This window comes from Tachysurus vachellii, chromosome 24, assembly GCF_030014155.1.
Source record: "Tachysurus vachellii isolate PV-2020 chromosome 24, HZAU_Pvac_v1, whole genome shotgun sequence".
Lineage (NCBI taxonomy): Eukaryota > Metazoa > Chordata > Actinopteri > Siluriformes > Bagridae > Tachysurus > Tachysurus vachellii.
The window spans coordinates 16313134-16320633 of record NC_083483.1 but is presented as its reverse complement, the minus strand read 5'-3'; the positions used below and the strand labels follow the sequence as shown (position 1 = coordinate 16320633).

The 7500-nt window shown below is 39.1% G+C and overlaps 1 pseudogene; it reads left to right on the top strand.

Moving 5' to 3' along the window:
- Positions 1 to 7500, top strand: part of LOC132839518 (CMRF35-like molecule 1) — an 89001-nt pseudogene that overhangs the window by 3795 nt on the left and 77706 nt on the right.

The following is a 7500-nucleotide window of genomic DNA, read 5'->3' as shown; positions in this document are numbered from 1 at the left end:
TAATATAACACCCAGGTCTTTCACTGTCGAGCTACTAGTAACAGTACATCCCTCTAATTGGAAATTAAGTTGTGAGAGTTTCTGTGTACTGGTTTTTGGGCCTATACTGTAAGTAGTATTTCTGTCTTATCAGAGTTTAACAACAGAAAATTACAGCTCATCCAGTCTTTTATCTCTCTAAGGCATTGAGTTAATTTGGACAATTTAGCTATTTCATCTGGTTTTGATGAGATTTATAACTGTGTGTCGTAAGCATAGCAATGGAAACTAATCCCATGTCTTCTAATAATGTTCCCTAATGGAAGCATGTATATCGAGAAAAGCAGAGGACCTAGAACTGAACCTTGAGGGACCCCATGGTTAACTGGTAGTAAACTGGAGGGTTCACCATCTAATTCTACAAAATGGTATCGATCAGACAGGTAGGATCTAAACCAACTTAAAACCTGTCCATGAATACCTGTGTAATTTTGTAAGCGATCTAGGAGAATGTTGTGATCTATAGTGTCGAATGCAGCACTAAGGTCAAGTAGAACTAATAGTGACATACAGTCTTTGTCCGAAGCTAAGAACAAGTCATTTGTAACTTTAAGTGCAGTTTCTGTGCTATGATGGGGCCTGAAACCTGACTGAAACTCTTCGAGATATTGTTCTCAAATAAAGTTAAATGTACTAAAAGTGTTCATTTCCTCTTGTGGAGACTTTTGTGATGTTCTGTACAATAGACCTGATTTAATAAGGGTGTAAACTCAGTGATAAATGGACTGTTTCCTTTCTTTCAGATGATCCCACCATCAGTTCTGTCTCACACACCACACACTTCACTCCAACCCATGGGGACACGACACATTCAGTAACAGGTATAAACTTTTTTACCTGACTACTTCTTCACATTTCTCTCATGTAGCGCCCCTAGCGTTACCGGCTATAATGGGGTGGCTAACCTGAGCTCTTTTAATTAATTTCTAACAATCTTAAACCTAATCAATTTGTTTTATCTTTACTTTGAGATGGGTTCTATTTGTAATTAAATGTGTTAGACTACCAGGTACCAAGAAATATGAAAACACACTTCAGTCTTGTAAATATAAACACAACACAATTTAAACAATATGAACAGTTTACTAAATGGGAGGTCAAATAAAATCACTTTCAAAATCAAGTTCAAGTTTAAATGAAAAATATAGTAAAATATACAACTTATTACTCAAACTTGGCCAAAATAAATAATAAAAGCCGGCAAAAGTAAATGAACACTTTACGCAGTCTACCAGTTGCAGGCCTGTACGTAGCTGGGGTTCGTAGAAACCAAACAAAATGGCCACTTCACCACGAGGGCAACAAACGGAAAAATGGTACCTTGATGAAGATTGTTTGCACACCTTGCTCGCATCAGAAAGAAAAAGGTCGCTGGAGAACACAAACAGAGCTTGGATGCTTCATGGGATACTCCTTCACCACACGTAGTCCTTGCTATTTGAGCTAGCTATCCGCCAGTCCATTAGCCAAGTTCATGCACATGGCGCAATAATCCACAACTTAAGTTTCCATTCGTCAGAGGCGATGTAAACGTCTTTCCGATGTTTTTACCACTCCAAACAGAAACTATCGCTACACAGGGTTCGGGTTGAACACCTAATTAGCTTCATTACACTACTCAAAGAACAGGTCAAACTTTTTAGTTCAACAGCTCCGTTGTCTCACTCTCCCTCCTTTTTTCTCTCGCCCTCTTCCTCCTGCACGCGCGCACCCAGCATGCATCCCTCATCATGTGACACATAAACTTAATAAAACTTAAACAAAATACAAGTTCTTTTTTAAATCATTTTTCCCAGCATATTTATATTATTTAAACAAAAAACATTTAACAAATAATTAATTATTTTTAATTACGGTTAACAGATACAGATGTCACGTGACCTCGTTACATCACCTCATTTCTGGCCAATGAAATAACTCTCATAACATTAATTTGTAAAACTATTTATATGGAAGTCAAACAATGTCCTTAGCATAAAGGCATAAATCAAAAACAAACACCCATAACTTTATCTGGGTTACACCCTCCCCCTTCTAAATGTCTGTATGTCCTCATAAGGCACTAGGAAAATTAACTAAGGATCTTTAGGGGTGCAATAACTATTATATGTATTTATTGTTTTCTTACTCTGATCTTAATAACAATACCCCTGTGCACAATAGTTAGAGGCTGATCTTTGGATCTACCTAACTCATCATACGTGAGTCTAATGGTTGGCTTCACAGACCTCTTTTGTCTGGGCTCAGGTCTGGACACAACAATGTCTTCACGGACATTAGTCTCTTCTTTTTCTGGCTCAGACTCTGATTCAAAACCAGGTGTCTCTTCTGAAGTTAGACTTTCTTTGCACTCCTCTCTGTTCTCATCAGACTCAGAGTCCAAGTCTCTCTCAGAGTATTCATCACCTGTACAATCTCCTTCTGGAGTAAGGTGGGAGTCCACATCATCATCATCATCATCACTTCTAGGTCTAGAGACACTGGTAACTGTAGGTGCAAACTCTCTCTGTGTTATACAATACTCCAACTCAGAAGATGAATCGGAAGACTCTGATAACTCTGGAGTATCTGATCTTAAATCTCTCTTATTTTATGTAACTGCTCTGGTTCGAGGTTGGACTGGTAGATTTTTACCAGGATCAGCAGGGGGCATTCTCACTAGCTGTCCAATGGGAAGAAGATGATCTCTGTGTATGGTCTTTGTCCCAGGACTACCACCCTCCCGCTTAACCTTAAACACAGGCAGATTAGGCAGTTTTCCCATAACAACATAGGGTTCCTGCTTCCACTTGCTTTCTAGCTTGTGCTTCCCTCTCAGACCTAAGTTCCGAAGAAAAACTCTGTCACCAATTTCTAATGCTCGAAAAGTGACTCGTTGATCATACAATCGTTTGTTTCTCTGGTGCTTTCTTTGTTTCTAACTTGTAGGCTTGCTTCAAGTTCTCTTTTAGCTTTGCAACATACCGAGAATGACAAGTGGTCTCTATACCATCAGGGGACGTTCCAAAACACAAGTCCACTGGAAGTCTTGCCTCACACCCAAACATCAAGTAATAAGGCGAATACCCAGTGGCATCACACTTTGTACTGTTGTACGCATGGACCAAGTAACTCACTTGTTGGCTCCAGGTGCGCTTCTTCTCATGGCCCAGAGTACCAAGCATCGACAATAAGGTACGATTGAACCTTTCGGGCTGCGGGTCTCCTTGTGGATGATAAGGGGTTGTCCGAGACTTACGAATCCCCATCAACTGCAGGAGTTCCCGTATCAACCGGCTCTCAAAGTCTCTACCTTGATCTGAATGGATCCTGGTAGGGAGTCCATAATGTACAAAGTACTCTTCCATAAAGATCTTAGCCACGACTTGGGCCTTTTGGCATTACTAAACCCTTTGGAGTCTGTCTCCATGGAAAGAAAATCCATGCACACTAGGTCCATAGGCCCATGGTTTATAATCTGGTGTAATGGAGCAGCTTTCTGTGGAGGGGTCTTGTAAGAAATGCACTTTCCATAATTTTTTATGTACTCCTCAACATCTACAGACATTTTTGGCCAGAAGAACCTACTCCTGAGTAGTTCAATGGTCCTTTCCTGCCCAAAGTGTCCTAAATCATCATGCATAGCCCGCATAACCATTGGTACAACATGGCTTGGTACAACAAGCCATCTTTCATTGACAACTTTCCAGTTTCTCTCTTCAGACGTAAGAGCTCTGGGTTGATGTTCTTGTCATCTGGCCAATTCCCATGATTGACAGCCTGAATGGCTGGTTCAATGGCATCATCCTCTTCCTGAGCTCTCCTGAGGTTCTGCCTAGACAGAAGTTCAAGGGACTTTAACTCCAGGTGTGTTGGGAAAGCATACAGGTTTGGGACACAATGGGGAGATGCCCCCAACTGAGTAACATAGACAGGTGAACTGGTAGGAAATCCTGGCTGAGACCCAGGCTGGAAGAGTGTCTTCACACCCGACTGAGGTATTGTCACCCATTCATCTGCTCCTTTCACATCTGGCATGTTTCTAGATAATAAGTCGACATCTATATTGTGTCGGACTGGTCGATACTTAATGTCAAACTAGTATGTCGAGAGGGCAGCTAGCCAGCGATGCCCTACAGCACTGAGCTTTGCTGTAGACAGCACGTATGTAAGGGGGTTGTTATCAGTACATACTGTAAATCTTGCTCCATACAAGTACTCATGAAACTTGTCAACTACGGCCCACTTGAGCGACAAGAATTCTAACTCATGTACAGGGTAGTTTCTTTCAGATGTGCTCAGCTTTCGGCTAGCGAACGCAAAAGGTCGTAAGCCCTCAGCAGACTCTTGATATAAGACAGCGCCCAGTCCTTTTAAGCTGGCACCAACATGTAGGATGTATGGCTTTTGAGGATTTGCAAAGGCCAGTACTGGTGCATGCGTCAAACAGTGAATAATCTGGTGAAATGCGTCTGTACAAGATTGATCCCATCTTTCTCCAAACGGTTCTGACTCTCTCAAGTAAACTCTTGTCACATCCAAGGCTTTTTTCTTACTCTTTTGAGTGGGAGAATAGCCCTTGGTGAGCTCAGTAAGGGGTCTAACAACTGCAGAATAATTTGCAATAAATCTGCGATAATAGCCGCAAAATCCAAGAAAAGACTGCAGTGTCTTGAGGTTTGTTGGCATAGGCCACTGTGTAACGGCATAAATTTTTTCTGGGTAAGGAGCAACCCCTTCTGCAGACACAATATGCCGAAGATATTTTACCTTGGACAAGCAGATCTGACACTTATCTACAGAAAGTTTCAGCCCAACCTCTCCAAGATGGTCAAGGACCTTGAGCAACCTCTCTTCGTGCTCTTTCAGTGTCTTTCCAAAGACAATTAAGTCATCAAGATATACCAGGACTTGTAAGAGGTTCATGTCCCCAACTGCCTTCTCCATTAACCTTTGGAAAGTAGCTGGAGCCCCTGTAATGCCCTGTGGCATCCGTTCAAATTGAAAAAACCCTAATGGGCATATAAATGCGGTTTTCTCTTTGTCTTCTTCAGACATTGCTATCTGGTAGTAGCCACTACGCAGATCAAGTACGGAGAACCATTGACTCCCTGACAGTGCATTCAGTGCATCCTCAATGCAGGGTGTAGTATGCATCTAATGCTAGCTCTGCTCGGCTTGCCATGTGGTAACTTATCACTACTTGCAACTTTAGTTATTAAAAACCCACTCAATAATCCCAGCGGTGCCTCCAATTTATGTAGCTCCCCTAGCGTTACCGGCTATAATGGGGTGGCTAACCTGAGCTCTTTTAATTAATTTCTAACAATCTTAAACCTAATCAATTTGTTTTATCTTTACTTTGAGATGGGTTCTATTTGTAATTAAATGTGTTAGACTACCAGGTACCAAGAAATATGAAAACACACTTCAGTCTTGTAAATATAAACACAACACAATTTAAACAATATGAACAGTTTACTAAATGGGAGGTCAAATAAAATATTGTGCAGATCACTTTCAAAATCAAGTTCAAGTTTAAATGAAAAATATCAGTAAAATATACAACTTATTACTCCAACTTGGCCAAAATAAATAATAAAAGCTCCGTTGTCTCACTCTCCCTCCTTTTTTCTCTCGCCCTCTTCCTCCTGCACGCGCGCACCCAGCATGCATCACTCATCATGTGACACATAAACTTAATAAAACTTAAACAAAATACAAGTTCTTTTTTAAATCATTTTTCCCAGCATATTTATATTATTTAAACAAAAAAAAACATTTAACAAATAATTAATTATTTTTAATTACCGTTAACATATACAGATGTCATGTGACCTCGTTACATCACCTCATTTCTGGCCAATGAAATAACTCTCATAACATTAATTTGTAAAACTATGTATATGGAAATCAAACAATGTCCTTAGCATAAAGGCATAAATCAAAAACAAACACCCATAACTTTATCTGGGTTACATCTCACATCATTAAATCTGTCTCTTTTTTATTTCAGATAAGTTACTAACTTATACTTTCCACAAAACCCCCATCACTCCCTCATCTCAGGGTATGTAGAATATCTACGCACTCACGCACAGACACGCATACACACTCAGGCATACACACACTCGCACTCTCTCTCTCACACACACACACACACACACACACACACACACAGACACAGACACACACTCACCCTTTAAGAAAGCCTGATGTGTAAATGTCACATGTCACATGTCACTATTCATTAAGGTAGAGAGATGAATCTGTGTGAAATGACAATGTTTTGTAAATGAAGTTAAATGTATTAAAAGTCTTCATTTCCTCTTGTGGAGACTTTTGTGATGTTCTGTACAATAGACCTGATTTAATAAGAGTGTAAACTCAGAGTGATAAATGGACTGTTTCCTTTCTTCCAGTTGATCCCACCATCAGTTCTGTCTCACACACCACACACTTCACTCCAACCCATGGGGACACGACACATTCAGTAACAGGTATAAACTTTTTTACCTGACTTCTTCTTCACATTTCTCTCACATCATTAAATCTGTCTCTTTTTTTATTGCAGATAAGTTATTAACTTATACTCTCCACAAAACCCCCATCGCTCCCTCATCTCAGGGTATGTAGAATATCTACCATGTTATTTTAAACATGCTGCTCTGCCCTGTGCTTTAACAAATGACAATGACAATGACAATTTATTTATATAGCACAATTAATTACAATTTCCCTACAAATATCTCATCAGTCATATGCTTTTGAAAATAAAAATATCTTTAGCCTGGACTTAAAAATATTAAGAGAAGAGACTTGTCTAATGGACAGTGGCAATAGATCCTGGTTGGAAAACAGAAGGGATCTAGTGGGTTGATACTCAGTCAGTAACTCACTGATATAAGGGGGGGGACTTTTTCAAAATCTTTAAAAGAAATAAAAGGCTTAGCTTTAGAAAACAGACGCAGCTGAAAAAAGCAAGCTTTGACGAATGAATTTATTTTTCAGTCAAAGTTTAAACCATCATCAAAAATGAAACCAAGATTTTTTACACATAATTTCAAATACAAAGACATCCCTCCCAAATCTGACAGGAAGTAACTGTAGACCCATTACCATGTTTTCATTTCCTTTTCACCATCAGAATACACACATTACAGACAGAAAACTGAATTTAGGACAAAACATTCATGGCAGTTATATGGGCTAAATAAATAAATAAATAGTGAAATCCTGAGTAAAAAATAGTAAGTTGACAATATTAAATGTCCATGTACAGTTTAATATATACAGTCATGTGAACAGAATTAGGACACGCCATCAAAGCCTGTTTTTTTAAATAGTTAAACACATTGGTATTTAAACCTTATTTTAACAGTACTGAAAAAATTCAAGTAATAAAACTAAACAAATAAAACAAACCAAAAGTCATTTTTAAATGATCTATAAAACATAAAATAAAAATCTAATTTGTGAGTA